This window comes from Dama dama, chromosome 14, assembly GCF_033118175.1.
Source record: "Dama dama isolate Ldn47 chromosome 14, ASM3311817v1, whole genome shotgun sequence".
In the NCBI taxonomy this organism is placed as follows: Eukaryota; Metazoa; Chordata; class Mammalia; order Artiodactyla; family Cervidae; genus Dama; species Dama dama.
In genome coordinates this window covers 28,398,624-28,421,946 of record NC_083694.1, presented here as the reverse complement: position 1 = coordinate 28,421,946, position 23,323 = coordinate 28,398,624, and the positions used below count along the sequence as shown (strand labels likewise).

General features: G+C 39.0%; 1 protein-coding gene across 1 annotated transcript in view; it reads left to right on the top strand.

Annotated features, from left to right (window-relative positions):
* Positions 1-239: 239 nt before the first annotated feature.
* CNST (consortin, connexin sorting protein) overlaps positions 240-23,323 on the top strand; it is a 93,681-nt gene continuing 70,597 nt past the window's right edge. Inside the window, exon 1 of the mRNA XM_061160206.1 lies at positions 240-379. The gene's annotated coding sequence lies outside the window, so the exon portion shown is untranslated. The remainder of the gene's footprint in view (positions 380-23,323) is intronic.

Below are 23,323 nucleotides of genomic sequence, written 5' to 3'. Positions count from 1 at the left end.
GAATGACCTCTCCGTCCTGCCTTTGTCGTCACTTCCGTTTCCGTGCCGGCGCAGACGCCGGAGGATTGCGAGTGGACAGCCGGGGAGAGAGAAGGCCCGTCTAGGCGGTGTCTGAACTCGGACTCTATGGTCGTCCGCCCTCTGTACCTCCTCTCTAGCCGTCCGCGCTCTATGCTCCGCGGTAGCTGGCCGCCGGCCGCCCTCCCGGCAGGGGTGCGCAGAAGGAGGCGGGGCGGGAAGGCGAGAGGTGTCTCCTCCACCCGACCGGCGGGAGACCTGAGCAACCTCTGTGACAGCTCGTCGGCCGCCATGTCAGCGAGCGGGGCTGGAAACAGATTCGGCGCCCGGCGGTAGCCCTCCTTGCGTCTCCTGTTCCCAGGTAAGGAGAGGAAGAGCGAGATGCAGGAGACCGGCCGGCTGGCGGCCGAGGGGAAAGCTTTTGGGAAACCCCTTCGTTCCTTCCCCGGCACTGTCCTCCTCTGGCAGCGCCGCCTCTGCCCTCCGGGTGCAGTGGAGCCCCGTTCCCTCACCTCCGCCCCTTCTCCGCTCTCCTGTTTTCCTCTTTATCTCTCGCCGCCGTGGCCTCTCCCTGCGCCGCGCGCCCATTTCTCCCTCCCTAGGGCAGTCGCGCCAGAAGTCCTCCCTCGCCAGGCTGCCCGCGGAGCCTGCGGCTTCCTCTGCGCTTCTGTTCCTTTTCATTCTGGTGCCCACAGTCTCTCCACCTCTGCGGGTGATTTGTATTTTCCTGCATACCTGTTCCCCGCCCTCGCCTCACCACTTAGGCTGTCAAGAAGCATCTAGTGCCTCCCTTGCATTCCTCCCTCCGGGACAATATTTACCTTTGTTTTTATTTTTATTTGCGTGTTATTAAAAGTGTAAAGTTAAGATTTAAAAAAAAAAATGTAAAAGCTTAGCATTCCTTCCTAAGCTTGGAAACATTAAGGTCTTAGAATGCTTATTTTGTTGCTTTTGTAAACTTAGTCCAACACATCCTACTGTGGAATGCAATTTAAAAGAGAGATTCCAAAGACTCTAAAAATAGGGTGCCCTAATGGAAATTTTGGCAGTCTTTTTAACCTCTTAGGCAGTGTTAGAAGCCTCAATTCTTTGAGAGTGATTTCAGTATTTAAGGATTATACTCAAGAGCTTTATCAGCATCACTCTTTCTACCAAGGCAGGAAGCTGCAGGCATTCAACTTCCTATTTTAAAATATGCACCATTCTTTCTGCATACTTTACTGGCCGCGTAATTGATCTTGGCATTTTAAATGCACAAGGAAAAGGTTTCTAAGGAATGTATCACTTAGCAAATAGAAGTCTGAGGATTTACTCAGCTGATGAATATCAAATGGAGAAGGAATTGATGACCAGCTGTGATCTTTCTCCGATGATAAATTTGTTAGGACAGCATAGAAAGTATCAACTGTTGTGGAGCCCTGGGAACCCTTTGGTCTTAATTTTTAAAAATTCTTTTTAAAATGCGATTTTGCCATTGACAGTTCTCTAGAAGTTATTATTCTTGCACCCTCTGAACACCTGAGTGAACACCAGACCACCTCCCATCCTTTTACTGAGTTGTCCCCTCTCTCCTTATAAAAGCATTTTTGTAGATTCAGAAAGACAGGAGCTCTGGAGGTCTAAATATTGTTAAAGTCAAAGCAGAAAGGTGTATTACAGTAAAGGAAGAAATAGTTCACTTACAGAACTATGTGGTTCAATTTCTCACTTTTAAAATATACTTTTAAAAATTGTGGTTAAAAATACTTACCTTAAAATTTGATTTCTTCATAATATTCAGCCCTAGAGAAATTGATGTCATTTTAAATTTTGCTTTTGAGTGGTGTTATTCTCTTCTGATTTTGGAAGAGAGAATTAGGTTGTAAGTATTTACCCTTTTATATTTTATAGTGTTTTTATAGTGTTAATAGTGGTTTGTTTGAGGCTGTAGGTGCTTAAATAACACAAGGGACAGAATATTACACATTCTATTTTTCTGAAGTCCCAGGTGCTAGAAATGAAAGAAATGTCTGTTTTACTTTAAAGATGAACCTTATAATCAGCATTTAGACCTACTTTATTAGAAAAACCTTGGTTGCTTATTCCCTCTTATTTTCTTAAGAAATATAGTTTTTGCATCTGGTACTATTTTTGCCTTTTTGAAGTAATGTAATATCTCTTTGGTGTCAGGCAAAATGATTCTGCTGACTATTTTGAAGTTTTTTTTTATTATTATCTCAATTTAACTGATAAAGAAACCAAAATACTTTTTTTCTTTTTACTTTTATGTTACTGTTGTGATTGGGATATGCCAGGTGGTAAAGTTTGTTGTCAGAATTAAGGCTGTGGGTCTACAGTAGTACTGTCCAATAGAGATACAAGGCATTAGTACACGAACAATTTAAAGTTGTTTAGTCACATTACCAAAGTAAAAAAGAAATAGGTAGGATTAATTTCAACATGTTTTATTTAATCCTGTATATATCATTCCAACAAGTGATCTGTTTTAAAAGTTAACAATGAGATATTTTACATTCTTTCATACTGAGTCTGTGAAATTTCGTGTGTGTTTTACATTTACATTACATTTGAATTCTGACTAGCTACTGGTCTTAGCTCTTGGCTAAGACCTTATTGGCTAGCATATTATCTATAGGATTTCTGTGTGATTCTTAAGATGTCTTCTTATCCTGAGAGTCTGGGGTAAACTCTGTGAGGCAAATTTAAAAATCCTTTTCCTAAAGTGCCAGGATGTTCAAACTGGGATGATTCTAAGCAGGATGAAAGTCCAAGAGCTTCTTCCTCTTGGTGTTGACTGTGTTAATAATGAGGAGGATGAACAGGTTGCCCTCTGCTTGTTTAGTGAGGGTCATAAGGTGTATAGAGTGCTCAGTCATTTCCTGGGGTGTCATTGTTACAGTTATTTACATCTGCATGTCAACAATGTGTCAAGGAACTGTATGAGTCTTTGTCTACTAAGTCTGTTGGCATTAAGTAGGGAGAACCTGAAGACAGAAGTTTGAACTTCTTGGTGAACAGGTAGAATCTCTGCTGTTGGAGACATTTTCTGAAGCACTTTCAGGTATGGCTAAGAGTTTTGTATATGTGCTTCTCTATAGTATGGTGTTATCAAAGGAAAGATAAAATCTTTTTAGCAGAAATTAGGAAGGAAGAGGGTATGTTTTTTGACTCCAAAACACTGGGAGTAGTAGCAAAACACAAATGTGTATGGTGGTTTGGGTAAACTGTAAAGGAAATATGGCAGTTTTTAGAGAAAGCTACTGACATATAGACTAGAAATGTGTTTTAACTTGTTTTTGCAACAGAGATGGTGGTTTACATGGAACATCTCTTGTTCAGAGCTGTTAGGACTGAAAGATAGCCTGGAAAGGTAACTCTGCAGCTCACAGACTTCAGTGGGTTACTATGACCCTTCATTGTTCCTATCTTGATGTCTGAATTCTGTTAAACTTACCTAAATACTGTTTTAGCTGCACTGTTTTACATTTACACTTAATGTCAAAATGTTCTTGAAGGAGTAATTAATATTCATTGTAATTTAATGTGAGAAACTTGCCTCCTCCACAACTTTGCTGGTGTAAATAAGTCTTAAATTTATCTGATCAGTAAACAAATTCCTTCTGTTAAGTCTAGTCAGTATGGACCTAGCACGGTGTTGGCAGCGTGTGCAGTGTTAAAGGATCAAGGACAGATTTGGGCAAGGGATAGTTACTGGTTGTTGCTTGTTTCATGAGAGGTGCATGCATAGTATGTAGGAAAATGTAGCATTTTCATTTGTTTTTAAATACAGGTGGCTATCCGTTGCTACCGTTTTAGTTGGATAAGAGAGGAAATACACTGTTTTGTTCCTACAAATTAGCATTAGCCACTTTTTCTTTAGTTAAGGATGAATAATTGATAGTCTGGCAATTTACAATTTTTTTTTCTGTTTTATTTATTTTTTACTGTGCTGGGTCTTTGCTGCTGCCTGGGCTTTTCTCTAGATGTGCCAAGCTGGGGCTACTCTCTAGTTGTGCATGGGCTTAGTTGCCCCATAGCATGTGATATCTTCCTGGATCAGGGATTGAACCTGTATCCCCTGCATTGGCAGGCAGATTCTTAACCACTGGACCGCCAGTGAAGTCCTGGAAGTTTTTTAAAAAGCTCAATTTAAGTGGCCTCTACGAGGATTATATTTTTATTGAGAAGTTCTACATTCAATAATCTATGTCTCAGTACTCTTATGAGTGTGTTCTTTTGTTTAGGGCCTTAAAGATTCTTGTGAATATAGGCTTTTCTTTACTTATGGATCATTCCTTTGGGGGGAAATTATATTTCCTTTTAACCAAGGGATACTTTTTAAAAATGCATTTGAAATAACTATTTTGTAGTATTCTTTAATAAAAAGTAAAAAAAAATCATACCTGAATAATCTTCAAAAAAAGAACTACATCATTAAAAAGTTCTGAATCTTATAACAGCTTGAGATTTCTTAAATTTGTTTAGTCACAGTTTTCAGATTCTGCTCTTTACCATATTTGGAGATGGAAACTTTTTGCCTTTATATGACCTCCTCCCTGCCATCTCTTAGGGCTCCCCCTCCCCCCACCCCGGCCACCCCCGTTCATCATCATTAGCCATGTGGAGAGGAAAGGTAGTGTGTGTTTGTCAAAATACAGTTCAAGATTATTTTTCCCTTTGACTGTAGGACAAATTTTTAAAAAGTTTTAATGACAGATTTAGTCATTTTTATTAACATTGGAGCATTTGATATTTTAATTGACTGTACCTAAGAGATTTTAAGGGTTTCCCTGGTAGCTCAGATGGTAAAGAGTCTCCCTGCAGTGCAGGAGACCTGAGTTCGATCCCTGGGTTGGGAAGAGCCCCTGGAGAAGGAAATGGCAACCCACTCTAGTATTCTTGCCTGGAAAATCCCATGGAGAGTGGAGGTTAGCAGTCTACAGTCCATGGAGTCGCGAAGAGTTGGAAATGACTGAGCAACTTCACAAGAGATTTTAGGAATTAACAATATCTTGTGATTCAGTTCAGTTGCTTAGTCGTATCTGACTGTTTGCGACCCCATGGACTGCAGCACGCTAGGCCTCCCTGTCCATCACCAACTCCCGGAGCTTGCTCAAACTCATGTCCATTGGGTCGGTAATGCCATCCAACCATCTAATCCTCTGTCATCCCCTTCTCCTGCCTTCAATCTTTCCCAGCATCGGGGTCTTTTTCAAGGAGTCAGTTCTTTGCATCAGGTGGCCAAAGTATTGGAGTTTCAGCTTCAAGTCAGTCCTTCCAATGAATATTCAGGACTGATTGCCTTTGGGATGGACTGGTTTGATCTCCTAGCAGTGGAAAAACCATAGCTTTGACTAAATGGACCTTTGTTGGCAAAGTAATGTCTTTGCTTTTTAATATGCTGTCTAGGTTGGTCATAATGTTTCTTCCAAGAAGCAAGCATCTTTTAATTTCTTGGCTGCAGTCACCATCTGCAGTGATTTTGGAGCCCAAAAAGATAAAGTCTGTCACTGTTTTCCCATCTATTTGCCATGAAGTGATGGGACCAGATGCCATGATCTTAGTTTTCTCAATGTTGAACTAGCTCTTTCACTCTCCTCTTTCACTTTCATCAAGAGGCTCTTTAATTCTTCTTTGCTTTCTGCCATAAGGGTGGTGTCATCTGCATATCTGAGATTGTTATCTCTCCTAGCAATCTTGATTCCAGCTTGTGCTTCATCCAGCCCAGCATTTTGCATGATGTACTCTGCATAGAAGTTAAATAATCAGGGTGACAATACACAGTCTTGAGGTACTCCTTTCCCTATTTGGAACCAGTCTGTTGTTCCATATCCATTTCTAACTGTTGCTTCTTGACCTGCATACAGATTTCTCAGAAGGCAGATAAGGTGGTCTCGTAGTCCCATCTCTTGAAGAATTTCCACAATTTTTTGTGATCCACACAGTCAAAGGCTTTGGTGTAGTTAGTAAAGCAGAAGTAGTTGTTTTTCTGGAACTCTCTTGCTTTCTTGTAATTGCCGTACCCATTAAATCCTCTTATGAGAATACTGATTTTTTTTTAAAACTACTACCTGAATAAATAATTACATTTTTTGTATGTTTGCTGCATCTTGAAAACCCAGTGAATTAGGTGGCTGTGGTTTTGTAACTTGAATGAAGGCAAACAACCTTTTTGTTTGAAGGTTTTGAACAAGCCTTTTTTGTTTTGAAGAGCTGTTTATGTTATAGACTTTTAGATAAATAGTTTCCTTAAAATATGTGAACTTTATAATAACATAAAGAATACTGTTGTTCCTGGATATTGGAGAGCATACCACTTGTATTTTTACTTTATGCATGTATTGTTTTTCTTGTTCACTGTTTCTCTCTTCTGCAGGTATTAACACTGTACAGATAAATCTTAAAAGTATTAAATGAACATCTTCCTTTAAGATTTTTCAGCAAGGACTTATTTTTGTGAACTTGCATTTTATCATTTTATTTATTGAATCCTCATGGAGTTTCCCCACCCCCCCATGAAGCACCAAAGATCAGATTTTTCTTTTTTCCACTGTGGGCATGAAAAGCATTTCTTAAGTCAGGTCTCAGAAGGATTCATGGCAAGTAACAGACTGATTTCCTCCCTCATGTTCAACCCAAATTAAAAGAGGAATGGAATTTTGTAGAAACTATGCTGATTAGAAAATTGCAAAGTTAGTTTCATGAGGAAAAGACTATATCCATTTGTGACTTCTTAATCCACAATCAGTCATTAGGCTTTATTTTCTTCAACAGTTTACAAAGTAATCACTAGGTTCCTTTTGCTTCAGTAGTTTAAAAAAAAATTGTTCTGGAGTTCTTTGTCATACCAATTAGAGTTTATACCTATAGCATTGCATCAGCACTGTGAAGAGCCAAAATGAGAGGCAATGTCATGTGACTTCTTTGATCATATAATTAAATGTTTTGTAAGATGAAATGGTTTGTCTTATTAGTCTTACAGTTGAACCCTAGTTTAAAATTGACTTAATAGGTCTTATGTCAACCAGAGTTCATATTTTTGCTAGCCAGAGAAAGATCTATTTCAAATTAACCTAAAGTAAGCAATTTAATTCAGGAGGTAATTTTTTATTATGTCAGGTACCCTCTTGGTTAATTATAATTTTGTGGATTTTGATGCCTACAGCCTTTTTGTCCTCTTTCAGCTGTTTACCTGGGGAAAACCTAGGGATTCCCTAGTAAATCATGACAGGTCTTTGGCCCTTGAGAATATGGCTTACTTTCCCTGACAGCCTCCAAGAGTAAATGTGTGTGTGCAGAAAACTTACGAACAAAAATTCTGCTTCAGGAACACTTACCTATGGTGATGAAACAGATATTCTAAGACTGTCTTAAAATGACAGTTTCCATGTAGTTGTATAAAACTTTGCATAAAACTGTATATTTTGCTGGAGAGTTTTCATTTTGTTCCAGTGCTTCAGAGTGTGTAAAAAGATATCCAGAATAATATCTCCTATAGTTTATTCTGCCTAACTTCACCTTTTGGTTTTTTCCTATTCTGTCTTCCATGTAAAGTTCAAAAGTCAGAATAGGTCATGGTTTAGTCTAACGTTGGCAGTGGGGGGTGGGGGTGGGTGGGTGGTAGGAGTACAACAGATTTTACTCCTTTCTTTTTTCCTCTCTTTCTTCTCTGTTACAGAAGTAATTGTGTTCCAGAGTTGGGGGGGTGGGGGAGGCGGGGAGCTCAATTCTAATTTAAGGAAAACATGGTTTTTCAAAAATTAGTGTTTTTTCCTATAATGAAAGTTGGGCAGAAGCTTTCATTTAGCAGTCAGAATCCATTGATCTCTCTTGTCCTACCTTTAATGTCTGGTGGACTTGCCAGGAAGAAACTTTGAGTATAGGTGTTAGCAATACTGCTTGACAGATGAGTTCTTGGGGCAAGGAATAGTCAGTGACTTTATTCAGAAAGGCAACAGACTGAAAAGGTGGTGGACTAGTGTCCCAGAGAACCGTTCCTCCACTTAGAAGCCAGTCTTCTCTTACGCCAGAAGGCATGTGCCTGTGGTTGGTTGCTGGGAACTTCTTGGTGGGAAATCCTTTGTTCTTGCTGCTTTCCGGGTAGCCAGTCACAGTGTTCCTATGATCCTCCAGCAAGACAGATGCTAGTTTTTATCCTTAAGTGAACAGAAAAATGTTTCACCTTTAGAGATCAGAGTCTTGAGATTAGGCTACCCTGTATGTTTTAGGCTATTGGCAACATTCTAAACTTCTGGCAAAAGTAATAGAATACAAAGAGTTAAAGTAGAAGAAATAGATCCAATAAGATGTCAGACTTGTTCTTCCCATTACACAGGGAAACTTTGCACTAATATGAGACAGTGCTAGAAATATATACACATATATATAATTTATTTATTATATATATTATTTATTTATTTATTTGGTTGTGCCATGCAGCTTGTGGGACCTTAGTTTCCCCAACCAGTATATGTGTTTGTGTGTGTGTGTGTATTTATTTATTTGACTGTGCCATGCAGTTTGTGGGATCTTAGTTCCCCAATCAAGGATTGTACCTGGGCCCTCAGTAGTTAAACCACTCAGGCCTAACTAACTAGTGGACTGCCAAGGAATTCCTGCTAGAATAAATTTAATAGCGTCTCTTTTGTCATATGTGTTTCCTTTAGGGAATATTCTCCACTGAAATAAAATATCTTGGGGGAAAATCGTGTTCTATCAGCAGTCTTTCAAAGCATTGCAAGTTATCTTCCTCTGAGACAGGTTTTTTCTGTACTGGTTTTTTTATTCTTTTCTAAGAATTTCTTACCTAGAATAAGCTGCCTTACTCTGGAATTTTTTTTTTTTCCCAAACCTCCATCAAAATATTTCTCTTGAATGGCTAAGGGTGAGAAGGCATGTTCACTTTTATACCTATCTCCATTCTTGCCTTCCTATTAACTTTCGGTATGCTGGAGATATAAATTAGCATGTCACCGTTGTGTCACATCACAGTAAGAATTAATATCATTAATGTTTATTTAGATATTTTATTATAGGAAAGGAAAACAGTATCTACCTATTTAACATGGATAAAATATAATCTCTGGAAACAGAGTTTTTAACCTTGGGTCCAAGAACAGGCTTCAAGGGGTCTGTGAGCCACCTGAAATAACTCTCATAACTTAGTGGTAGTATATGTGCATTTTTCTTCTTTTTTGATGTGTTTTTTTCTGAGGAGACATTTCTTAGCCTTTGTCAGATTCTTCAAAGGGTCCATGACCCAGAAGAGGATAAGACTCACAGAGCTAATTTGAGCTTGATTATAAATTGCTAATCCTTATAAGCAGCTATAGTTTTATAAACATTCCTATATATAAGCTTTATTTTTTTGGTAATATTTTATTTATGACAAAAATAATTTAATAGATTATTTTATAAGAAAAGGCACAGTGATTCTTTTTTAAAAAAGCAAATCTTCCTCAAATATCTTACCTTTTATTTTGTATGCCTTTACACAGTTCTGTGGTTACTTTGTTTGTTTTTAAAATTTGTTTACCATTTGTGCATTTTACAGGAAGATGATTAATTCCTAGTGGTTGAATTTTTCCTGGCAGTTCAAAGAGTTGTTCATAAACTCAGAATCAGGAAAAAGGAAAGCTGCGTTTTATGAGGCTCCCCTACCCAGTGAAAGGAATGCGTTCACAGATAGGTTGACTATATACGCATGCTCCTGAGGAAGTAGAACAAAGGAAGAAACGGGGTACAGGTAGAGAGATTACCCTTGAACAACAGATAGAAACATTCTACTACTGAGATGAGAAGGGAAAAGAACCGATCACCAACTGACAGCTGGTAACCTCTGTTCACCTGTGGCCCCGTTGAGACTGCTGAGTTAGGAATAGGAAGAGGACTGGAGGCCAGTGGTGAAGGTTAGTGTAGCTCTGGGGATGTGGTTCTGGGAGCTAACTGAGGAAGGCTGTCTGGCCAGCATTGAGGCTGCACCTGATGTTGGATGGATACTGCTTTTATAGTTTCCAATCTGCATAGTTATGATTTTCTTTAGCAGTCTGGGTATAAGAGCAGAGAAGGTGGTCAGGTTGATTAGGCCTGGGGTTTATAGGGTGGGTGCAATAGATATATAAGATAACAAAGGAAGTAGCTAGAGATGACACATGAATTCTGTGCTTGAAGAGAAAGAATGCCAGGAGTCTGACTAATGTTTAAAAAAAGAAAGAAAGAAAATGCAGGAGTCTGGAGTTTTTGGTTTGTTTTTTAATAATTTAATTTTGTTCTTTTTTTTCTTTCCGTTTTGTCCATGATGCATTACTTGCGGGATCTCAGTTCCCCAAGTAGGGACTGAACCCAGGCCTTGGCAGTGAAAGCCTAGAATGCTAACCAGTTGGCCACAAGGGAACTCCTGAATCTGGAGTTCTTGATGTGGTTGAACTGGGTAATGGTAGTGATGTAATGACAGTAAAGATTGAGAGTTAAAAAGAATAGGAATTTAGAACCAGACAATGGGATGTTGGTAGTTGGAGATATGGAGACTCACCTGAGATGAATAGAGTGTTTTGATGCTCAGTAAAATCTAAGACTAGGGTGACAGTTGCTAAATTGACCAGACAATAATGTTGTTACAGATTTTTGAGACACAAAGAAACATGTATTCCATAAGTCTGTTAAGTCACTGTTTTTCCTAGAACACAGATAGTGTATTCTTTTTAAAAATTTTATTAGTATTTTTAAATTAATTGATTTTTATTGGAGTATCATTGCTTTTCAAAGGTAGTGTTTTCTGAACAGTAATCTGCCTCTGGCTTATGAGAGAAAACCTTAATTAAAAGTAAACATATCAGCCTAAACTCATTTTGAAATTTCCTAACTTCTGAAATGATAGAGTTAATAAATTTTTACCTTTTGTTCAAAAGGGGACTAGAGAGTAAACTGGAGAGCTCCTAGCTTAGGTTTATAATTTTAAAATACTGTTAAAATGATTTTGTTCTTTATCATAGTTGAATTGATAGGTTGATTTTAATTTACTGATATCCATTTGAACCTGCACATTAAAATGTCCATATACACTTTGGTGAATAGTTTGGAAATATGGTAACCTGTCAATGACCTTGAACCTAGCATTAGTTCCTGTTGGTTCATTGACTAATGTTTGAGCCCATAGGTGATCAGCATTATACTAAGTACTGTGTGAAATGCAGTAAAAATGAGCCCTTTCGTCAAAACATGTGATGAAAAGTACAAGTCTCAAATATGTATAGGTAATTTTTTAAGAAAAGGAAAGAAATTTACATGAAAACCTTTTTTGCTTTTGTCTAATTTATAGTTAATTTACTAAATATTTTGTAGAATTTATTTCCTCATTTTTCCAGAATTTTAAATGCAACCTTTTTGACCTAGGGTTTGGTAAACATAATAGGGAAAAGTTATGTAACAGTTTAGATGAATTCATTTCTAAGATCTGTAGTGTTCCACCATAGAGGTTTCTACTTTGTGCCCTTGAGAACTGGCTTTGTAGGAACTCCTGTTTCTGTAGGTTTTTGGCAAATATATCCAGTGATTATTTGCTGCTCTAAAATAGGGTCTTAAGGCAATGAGAGTCCTTTGAAATAGTGGATAAATGCAGTTTCCAAAAGAAAAACACATTTATTACATGATATAATTCATGTTAAATGACTGCCTTCCTCAGTGTTAAGCACACAGAGCACTTAGTAAATTGGTTGTTTTGTTTTTAATTTGCTAAACTTTGTGATAACCTTGTATTTATTTGTATTATTTGTAAAGAGGTGAACACTATTAACATATTGATTCACTGTGTAGCATTCTTAGGAGTTATTAAAAAGTGTTGTATCCTTGATTCAATAACGTTTTTCTTGAATAGAAAAATATTGTGTATTAAATATACAGAAATACAGAAGGTAATACAGAAAAGAAATACAGCAAAATACAGAAAAGTGAAAAAAAAAAAAAAAAACACTGTACTCCCATCAGCCAACAGCAAGAACTGTGAATGTTTCTATACATGTACTTGGTGTCCCTGGAGTGTGTGTAGACATAGCTGAGATCATATTTATGATTTTAAGTTATATTTATTGTAGATTCACAATGTGCACATTTTGTGGTGTTGTAACATCTAGGGTGATGTCCATGTGTAGAGTCTTCTCTTGTGTTGTTGGAAGAGGGTGTTTGCTATGACCAGTGCATTCTCTTGGCAAAACTCTTATTAGCCTTTGCCCTGCTTCATTCCGTACTCCAAGGCCAAATTTGCCCGTTACTCCAGGTGTTTCTTGACTTCCTACTTTTGCATTCCATCCCTTATAATGAAAAGGACATCTTCTTTGGGTTTTAGTTCTAAAAGGTCTTGTGGGTCTTCATAGAACCGTTCAACTTCAGCTTCTTCAGTGTTACTGGTTGAGGTATAGGCTTTGATTAGCGTGATATTGAATGGTTTGCCTTGGAAACAAACAGAGATCATTCTTTCGTTTTTGAGATTGCATCCAAGTACTGCATTTCGGATTCTTCTGTTGACCATGATGACTACTCCATTTCTTCTAAGGGATTCCTGCCCACAGTGGTAGACATAATGGTCATCTGAGTTAAATTCACCCGTTCCAGTCCATTTTAGTTCACTGATTCCTAGAATGTCGACGTTCACTCTTGCCATCTCCTGTTTGACCACTTCCAATTTGCCTTGACTCATGGACCTAACATTCCAGGTTCCTATGCAATATTGCTCTTCATAGCATCAGACCTTGCTTCTATCACCAGTCACATCCACAACTGGCTGTTGTTTTTGCTTTGGCTCCATCTCTTCATTCTTTCTGGAGTTATTTCTCCACTGATCTCCAGTAGCATATTGGGCACCTACCGACCTGGGGAGTTCGTCTTTCAGTATCCTATCATTTTGCCTTTTCATACTGTTCATGGGGTTCTTAAGGCAAGAATACTGAAGTGGTTTGCCTTTCCCTTCTCCAGTGGACCACATTCTGTCAGACCTCTCCACCATGACCCAACCGTCTTGGCTGGCCCCACACGGCATGGCTTAGTTTCACTGAGTTAGACAAGACTGTGGTCCTGTGATCAGATTGGCTAGTTTTCTCTGATTATGGTTTCAGTGTGTCTGCCCTCTGATGCACTCTCACAACACCTCCCTTCTTACTTGGGTTTCTCTTACCTTGGATTGTGGGGTATCTCTTCATGGCTGCTCCAGCAAAGCACAGCCACTGCTCCTTACCTTGGACGAGGGATATCTTCTCACGGCCGCCCCTCTTGACCTCAAACGTGGAGTAGCTCCTCTTGGCCCTCCTACTAGGTTGAACCAAATTACCAAATTTGACTGCTTCTGACCTCCGCCACTGGCCGGCACCAGTCAGGCAGTGAAAACCAGCACCAGCATGCACGCTGCTGCCACCACCCAGCACTCCATCCCCGCGACTGTCCAGGTCCCCCGCCTCGCCGTTCCTTCCCCGGGAGGTGGGTGCGCATCACACTCAGCACTGCACCGCCTCCACTGGGAGCGTTCTTTCAGGGCTGCTCCTCCGCAGGCTCCTGGTGGCAGAAAGCTACAAAGATGGAGAAGCTCTATGCAGTCAGCAAAAACAAGACTGGGAGCTGACTGTGGCCCAGATCACTCCTTATTGCCAAATTCAGACTTAAATTGAAGAAAGTAGGGAAAACCACTAGACCATTCAGGTATGACCTAAATCAAATCCCGTATGATTATACAGTGGAAGTGAGAAATAGATTCAAGGGACTAGATCTGATAGACAGAGTCCTTGATGAACTATGGATGGAGGTTCATGACATTGTACAGGAGAAAGGGATCAAGACCATCTCCATGGAAAAGAAATGCAAAAAAGCAAAATGGCTGTCTGAGGAGGCCTTACAAATAGCTGTGAAAAGAAGAGAAGTGAAAAGCAAAGAAGAAAAGGAAAGATATTCCCATTTGAATGCAGAGTTCCAAAGAATAGCAGGGAGAAATAAGATAGCCTTCCTCAGCGATCAATGCAAAGAAATAGAGGAAAAGAACAGAATGGGAAAGACTAGCGATCTCTTCAAGAAAGTTAGAGATACCAAGGGAACATTTCATGTAAAGACAGGTTCAATAAAGGACAGAAATGGTATGGACCTAACAGAAGCAGAAGATATTAAAGAAGAGGTGGCGAGAATACACAGAAGAACTGTACAAAAAAGATCTTCACGACCCAGATAATCACAATGGTGTGATCACTCACCTAGAGCCAGACATCCTGGAATGTGAAGTCAAGAGGGCCTTAGAAAGCATCACTACGAACAAAGCTAGCGGAGGTGATGGAATTCCAGTTGAGTTATTTCAAATCCTGAAAGATGATGCTGTGAAAGTGCTGCATTCAATATGCCAGCAAATTTGGAAAACTCAGCAGTGGCCACAGGCCTGGAAAAGGTCATTTGTCATCCCAACCCCAAAGAAAGGCAATCCAAAAGAATGCTCAAACTACTGCACAATTGCACTCATCTCACACGCTAGTAAATTAATGCTCAAAATTCTCCAAGCCAGGCTTCAGCAATATGTGAACCGTGAACTTCCAGATGTTCAAGCTGGTTTTTGAAAAGGCAGAGGAACCAGAGATCAAATTGCCAACATCCACTGGATCATCAAAAAAGCAAGAGAGTTCCAGAAAAACATCTATTTCTGCTTTATCAACTATGCCAAAGCCTTTAACTGTGTGGATCACAATAAACTGTGGAAAATTTTGAAAGAGATGGGAATACCAGACCACTTGACCTGCCTCTTGAGAAACCTATATGCAGGTCAGGAAGCATCGGTTAGAACTGGACATGGAACAACAGACTGGTTCAAAATAGGAAAAGGAATATGTCAAGGCTGTATATTGTCACCCTGCTTATTTAACTTACATGCAGAGTACATCATGAGAAACGCTGTGCTGGAAGAAGCACAAGCTGGAATCAAGACTGCCGGGAGAAATATCAATAACCTCAGATATGCAGATGACACCACCCTTATGCAGGAAGTGAAGAAGAACTAAAAAGCCTCTTGATGAAAGTGAAAGAGGAGAGTGAAAAAGTTAGCTTAAAGCTCAACATTCAAAAAACTAAGATCATGGCATCTGGTCCCATCACTTCATGAGAAATAGATGGGGAAACAGTGGAAATGGTGTCAGACTTTTGGGCTCCAAAATCACTGCAGATGGTGACTGCAGCCATGAAATTAATAGATGCTTACTCCTTACAGTGGAAATGGTGTCAGACTTTTGGGCTCCAAAATCACTGCAAATGGTGACTGCAGCCATGAAATTAATAGATGCTTACTCCTTGGAAGGAATGTTATGACCAACCTAGATAGCATATTAAAAAGCAGAGACATTACTTTGCCAACGAAGGTCCATCTAGTCAAGGCCATGGTTTTTCCAGTGGTCATGTATGGATGTGAGAGTTGGACTGTGAAGAAAGCTGAGTGCTGAAGAATTGATGCTTTTGAACTGTGGTGTTGGAGAAGACTCTGGAGAGTCCCTTGAACTGCACGGAGATCCAACCAGTCCATCCTAAAGGAGATCAGTCCTGGGTATTCATTGGAAGGACTGATGCTGAAGCTGAAACTCCAAAACTTTGGCCACCTCATGCGAAGAGTTGATTCATTGGTAAAGACCCTGATGCTGGGAGGGATTGGGGGCAGGAGGAGAAGGGGATGACAGAGGATGAGATGGCTGGATGGCGTCACCAACTCGATGGACATGAGTTTGAGTAAACTCCGGGAGTTGGTGATGGACAGGGAGGCCTGGCGTGCTGCAATTCATGGGATCACAAAGAGTTGGACATTATTGAGCGACTGAACTGAACTGAACTAAACATCTAGGGTATAAGCTAACTTATTTAATCTTTCCCCTGAAAGTGAAAGCCGCTCAGTTGTGTCTGACTCTTTGTGACTTACAGTGCATGGAATTCTTTAGGCCAGAATATTGGAGTGAGTAGCTTTTCCATTCTCAAGGGGATCATCCCAACTCAGGGATCAAACCCAGGTCTCCCACCTTGCAGGCAGATTCTTTATCAGCTGAGCCACAATGGAAGCCCAAGAATCCTGGGGTGGGTAGTATCCCTTCTCCAGCGGATCTTCCCAACCCAGGAATCAAACCTGGGTCTCCTGCACTGCAGGTATATTCTTTACCAACTGAGGGATCAGGAACATGTTATGAAATTGTTTTCTGATAAATTGTGCCAGTTTATATTCGAACTGAACAGCATGTGACAATGCCTACCTATTTCAATAGAAGATTGTTGTTATTTAGTCACTAATCATGTCTGACTCTTCTGCAACCCCATGGACTGTAGCCCTCCAGGACCCTCAGGCTCTCAGAGACGCCTGGCAGGCTACAGTCCATGGGGTTTCAAAAGTGTCAGACACAACTTTGCAACTAAACAGCAACAACAAAGGGCAGTGTGAGTTGAGAAGGCAACTTTAGTAGGCCTCTAGCTACTTCTTACACTTTTCCCATCCAGCCAACCTATCACACTCATTTTCCTCTAACAACTCCTAGTCTTTGTATCTGTACTATAGTACCTGTCTTATCTCACCTCTCTTTATTGCCCGTCTGTCTAATTTTTCTTCTTAGTCTTTGTTTCAATCTTTTCTCCTCTTGTCTTTTCCTGTATGGGAGGCCTACCCAGCCAGAACAACGGAGCAGAGCAGTCTGTTTTCTGCTGGCAGGGTCACTCAAGAGAAAGATGGCTGAGACAGTTAAGCTTAGGTATTACCAAATTTACCAAACTGATAAATCAGTTTACCTCCCCAGAGATGAATCCAAAGGAAGACATCAAGAGTGAGGGAAGTTTCTTCATAACTCTCAGTATTTATAGTAACCTTGCCACATTCTTAGTGATTAAAAAACATATATTAGCATATGTTCAATGCCTTTAAAAATTTTTTTTTCTGAGAACAGAAATAATACAACTTACAGCTCAGTAAATAATAACCTACTTAAAAATTGGGCAGAGGATCTGAATAGACATTTCTCCAAAGAGACAAATGACCAATAAATACATGGAAAGATGCTCCACATCATTAGCCGTCAGGGAAATGCAAATCAAAACTACGTATACTACTTCATATCGGTAGATAAGGATTGTAACCTTGTACATTGCTGGTAAGAGTGTAAAATGGTACGCCCTCTGTGGAAAAGAGCATGATGACTTCTCAGTAACTTAAACATCAAATTAACATGTGACTCATAATTCCATTCCTAGGAACATACTGAAAAGAATTGAAAACAGATGTGAAAAAAACAACCCAAAAGCTTATATAAGAATGTTTGTAGCAACATTATTCATAATAGCCAGATAGTAGAAACAACCCAAATATCCATCAACTGATGAATAGATAAAGTGGTAAATCAGTATAATGGAATGTTATTTGGCAATAAAAGAAATGCAGTATTGATCATATACTACAACATAGATATACCTTGATTATGCTAAGTAAAGATGTTAGTTATAAAAACTACATATTATATGATTCTCTTGATATGAAATATTCAGAATGGATTGATCATAGAGAAAGAAAGTAGACCAGTGGTTGCCTAAAGCTGGCTGGGGGAGCTGAGAGAATGGAAAGTGACTACTAATGGGTATGTGGGTATTGAGGAGCAGGGAGGTTCTTTTTGGGATGATGAAAATGTTCCAAAATTTATTGTGACATATGTGCACAGCTTTGTGACTAACTGAAAACAGCTGACTTGTACATTTTAAATGTGTAAATTCTGTGGTATGTGAGTGATATCTCAATAAAGCTATCATTTAAAAGCTCAGTTGGAAAAAAATTCATGTTTATCATAGAGAATGTATAAAACATAGAGAAGTATAAAAAGAAAAAAAATGTTAGAATTTAAAATTTTTCCTATTTTCATTTTTATGATAAGCTAAAAGAATATGCTGCTCCTGCTGCTAAGTCGCTTCAGTCGTGTCCAACTCTGTGTGACCCCATAGACGGCAGCCCACCAGGCTCCTCTGTCCCTGGGATTCTCCAGGCAAGAACACTGGAGTGGGTTGCTGTTTCCTTCTCCCAAAAGAAAAAAGCATAAGCTCATTCAAGATCATCATGAACACTGCCATAAAACAACTTTCTGCTATGGGATTTCAGTGCTCAAATTTCTTTTTATAATTACAGGGTAAAATTAATAAGTTACGTCTTTGGAGCAACATTATAGCATGTTGTAAAAACAAAGGTTTTTCAGTAGTTGGTAGAGAAAAGTGATGGGAAAGCTGAGTCTTAAGGTGCTCATGGTAAATAGGGGTGCTCAACTCGAAGGAACCTTGTGTCATCACAGTTAACACCAAATTCAAGTTATGAACAGACATTTAATTTTTGCAGAGCAGCATCATACATCATATTAAATTAATGTTAATTTTAATATTATTGGTGTTTTTATTGCTTATATTAATTTTAAATTTTGTTTTGGTTTAATAATTGTATTGGAGTTATAAACAAAATTCTATTTTTGCATCTTTTAAATTTTAAGTAAAAATAATTTATCAGTTCTTAAGGACTGTCATAATTATTTATTTTAATAGCCATTCAAGAGGAATAATGGCATAAATAGTTAGAATTTAAAGGGCCCATGATTTTATTGCTGAAGAAATTAAGGCTCAGAGGGTTTTCTTGCTCAAGCTTTTCAAACAAGTTTAGGGCTTGGTTAGAATTCAGATTTCAATATTTGTAGCCTAATGTTTTTTTCTCTTATGCTTTTTATCACTTTTTTCTTTTGACTTATTCTCAGTTATTATTAATAGCTTGCCTTCTCCTGTGATTTATTTCTTTCATGTATGCTTTGTCACCTCAAATAGAGCACTTTTGGACACAAATTACACCTCAGTTATTTTTGACCTATGCTCCTCTTCACCCCGCTCCACCCTACTCCACCCGCAGTGTACACTGCACTGAGCCTGGTGTTATAGACTTGGTTGGCTCTCAGTAGATGTTGTTAAAGGGTTTTAACTTTGCCTTCTGGGAGCCATGGAAATTCGACCTTCAAAATTCAAGCTTGGGCCAGAGTGCAAACTTTTGGAAGTCTTGTTCTAATATGGAGCAAATAAAGTAACACTTTTTCCGTAAAATATTGATTTGGGGAGTTTCTTTTTTTTTTTTTTTTTGGTCACACTGAACCGGCCCTCTCAGCAATGAAAGCGAGGAGTCCTAACGACTGGCCACCAGAGAATTCTCTTAATTCAATTCTTAGCATTTTAGAAGTTATCCTACCCTCTGTTGTTGATGGATCATTGCAAAGTGATAGGCTTTTTTGAAGATTGCTAAGTTGGATATCTTCCTTTTAGTAAAGAAAAGAACATGTACTAAAATGACTCAGGTGCAAATGTTTTTGTGGTTAAAACATCTTCAATGGCCAATTCTTGTGAAATAAAAATGTGAACAGTAATCCTGTTGCACTATTACTGTGAATCTGTTGTCCCCCGCCCCCCATAGCCTCTTCACTCTCCTACTTTTACCTCCCTATTCTAATTCTCTTTCTGGACCTTCTGACCATTCTTCTGGGTCTGATTTTGAACTAACTTTGGGCCAAGGAAACTCAGTAGTAGTCAGGGTGATGTCCTGTAATTCATCCACTATTTTATACCCATCAGTCAAATTCTCAAAACTATATTGCTACTTTCACTTGGACCTCTGAAGTTACTCTATTATTTTAGCCTTTTACTTTTAAAATTTCAGGAGAGCCCTATTAGTAAAATAATATATTTTCTTAATTTCAGTAAGAGTGGTCATAATTTTTATTGGAACCAGATTTATTCCATTTATTCCATAGGTTTCATTTTGTCTTTTAAATGAGCATGGAAATATCTTTTATGTTTTTCTTTAGTGGAGAAATCCAGTCAAGAATGTGAGATGATGAAACTTTCAAGTAAAATTGTTGTTGAAAAAAAGGAAATTCTAGATTAAAATAAATTTGACCTTGGTCTAGTTCCGTTTGTCTCATCTCTATATTCGAAAGGAACTTAAAACAATTCTTCTGTATGTTTGTTGAATAGTTAAACCTTATCCTTTAATTTACATAGCATAAAATTAAGGATTTGTAATTACAGACTCAAAATTTTCTGGATCAGAAGGTAGAGTGGCCCCATGTAATTGAATCTTTGCTTTTTGTTCTAATTCATGCTGCTTTTTTTTTTTTTTTCCAGATTTGCTGACTTGCCCTTATATTTAATCTTTCAATGACAAAAGTGCTCTTTCAGAGTTTCCCCTCTATTTCTGTTTCCTACCAGATAATATTTGTGGGGTCTTCTTTGTTAAATAAAGTTTAAATATTGAGTGATGTAACCATTTTTTTCTAAGTTTATTTCCTTAGGTAAAGGTAGTGAAAAAGAGATGTTAGTGTTTTAGTTCAATTGAACAGTCATTATTTAGCACCTATTATGCGCCTAGAGCTTTGCTCTGGTAAGCGTTGCAAAAGAAGTAACACATTCTCTTACTTCAGGCACTTAGATTCTACCTTGGAAAATAATATACTTGCATTGAAATAGCTTGTGAAAAAGCGTAAAGCAATAAGTAAGCAAATTTGAGGCAGCACCCACTAGATGGGGGTCCCCAACTCTATTTGGAATCAGGCCATACAGCAGGAGGTGAGTGGGTGAGTAAAGGAAGCTTCTTCTGTATTTACAGCCACATCCCATTGCCCACGTTACCGTCTGAGCTGCACCTCCTGTAATTAGATTCTCATAGGAATGAGAACCCTACTGTGAATGAGCATGTGAGAGATCTAGGTTGTGGATTCCTTATGAGAATCTAATGCCTGATGATCTGAAGTGGAGCTGAGGCAGTGATGCTAGCGCTAGGGAGTGACTGCAGATGCAGATTCATTAGCAAAGAGGTTAACTGCAGAGACCATAATAAATCAGTTCTTTGCAGACTCATCAAAACTCTATCAATGAGTGAGTGGCAAGTGACAACTAAGCCACATCTGGTAGCAGGCTCTAAGTCAGAATCCAACACTTACTTTAGTCCATGTGTGGTCCACCCATTATTTTATGTACCACTTCCATCCATTTCTTTTTCCCACACTGCACACTTGTCTCACAGAATTTTGGGAAGCCCACAATATAACCTTCACCAAAATGAGTGAAAAACAAATGTTGCTGGAGAGCTTCTTTGAAAAGGGGGAAAGACCCAATGATGAGACAGCAGAAGACTCTAAGACTACCAAAAAAAGAAAGCTGCATTTTAAAGAAAATACCAAGAGTCCTACTTAAGTTATGGGTTCATTGAAACAAGTGATTCACATTCTCCAAGCCTGCTTTTTATAATATGTCTATAATACTTTATAATATGACTATCCATTGAAGTCATGAAACCTTCACAACTGCTTTGCCACAGGGAGATGAAACACCCTGCATTAAAGGACAAGCCTTTAGAGATTTTCCAAAGGAAAAAGCGTAAACATGAAGAACAGAAGCGGTTATTGAAGGCCACCACTTCATCAAATGTTTCTGCACTGAGAGCATTGTTCTTAGTGGCTAACTGCATTACTGAAGCTAAGAAACCCTTTCCTATTGGTGAAGAGTTGATCCTGCTTGCTGCTTAGGATATTTGTCGTGAACTTTTAGAAGAGACTGCAGTTCACAAGATGGCACATGTTCCTCCTTTCAGAGGATATTGAGGCATTGAGGCATAATTATTAGAGGATTAATGAGTCACTGTGGTACACAATCCAGGTTGACAACAAGGCAACAATGCTTATTTTTGTGCATATATTTTTCAGGAGGATGTACATTAGGATATGTTATGTGCACCTTTGTTGCCAGCCAACACCATAGCTGCAGAACTATTCAAGTCTTTGAATGATTACATATCAGGAAATTGGTGATGTCGGTATATATAGACAGAGCTGCTGCCATGACTAAAACTTTCTGGTTACACTACTCAGGTCACCAAGAGGTTGCTTCTGAATGTGAGTCATCCATGCAGAAATGCTAGCTAGCTGAAAAATGTCACCTGAACATAACAATGTTTTGCAGGGTGTGATTAAAAAGATCACATTTAAGCACACACCCATAATTCACATCTGTTAGCACAGCTCAGTGAGATGGACAGAAGAGCACACACGTCTGCTCTTATACACAGAAGTGAGGTGTCTTTGTAAAGGAAGATCACTGGCCAGAGTTTGTGAGTTACAAGAGCCGCTCCAGAGATTTCTTTTAGAAAAACAGTCACCACTGGCAGCATATTTCAGTGACACACAATGGGTGGCAAAACTTGATTACTTGTGTGACATAGTCAGCCTGCTCAAAGAACTCACTCTGTCACTTCAGGGGGGAACGACAACTGTGTTCAAGTCAGCAGATAGAGTGGCTGCATTCGAAGCCAGACTGGAATTATGGGAGCAATGAGTGAACAGTTGGGATTGTTGATGTTTTGAACATTTAAAGAGATTTTGAAAGGGATTGAGCCAGGGCCTTCTTTCTCCCATCTGGATGCGTTATTACTTGTCTCAGCTTTCAAAAGAGTATGAGCATTACTCCCCTACCACAAAAGACCCCTGGACTGGGAAGGAATGGATGCCAGGTGAATCAGTTTTGTCCATGGTAGAAGAGGATCAACTATTTGAGATCACAAATGATGATGGCCTTAAATGTAGGTTTAAGTCACCTTCAAATCTTCACATGTTCTAGATCAAAGTCAAGGCAGAATATCCTGAGATTTCCACAAAAGCCCTGAAAAGCCTGCTTATATTTCCACCATCCTGTTTTTATGAAGCAGAGTTTTCTGCAAGGACAGCAACCAAAACAAAATCACAGAGTAGACTGGACATAAGCAACACACTTCGGGTGTCACTGTCTCCCATCAGCCCCAGGTGGGACTGTCTAGTTGCAGGAAAACAAGCTCAGGGCTCCCACTGATTCCCATTGTGGTGAGTTGTAGAATCATTTAATGATGTATCACAACGTAATAATAGAAATTCAGTGCACAGTAAATGTACTTGATTCATCCTGAAACCAACCCCCTCACCCCCCCCGCCCCCCGTCTGTGGAAAAATTGTCTTCCATGAAACCAGTCCCTGATGCCTAAAAGGCTACAATAGATACTTTTTAAAAATACAGTGTTTACTTCATTTAAAAAAAAAAAAATTGTAAATGTTTTAGCATAGATCCAGGGTAAGCTGTCTCCATCTATGACTGGACTTCTCTAAGGACAAAGAATAAATTGGTATTATATGTATTGTAAATTATATTACAGTTTCATTTCCTCCTCCTAATTTGTCCCAACTTTTCATCTTCAGCTACTTAGCTCAGATTGTACCTTGTGTGTCATCATCAGAGG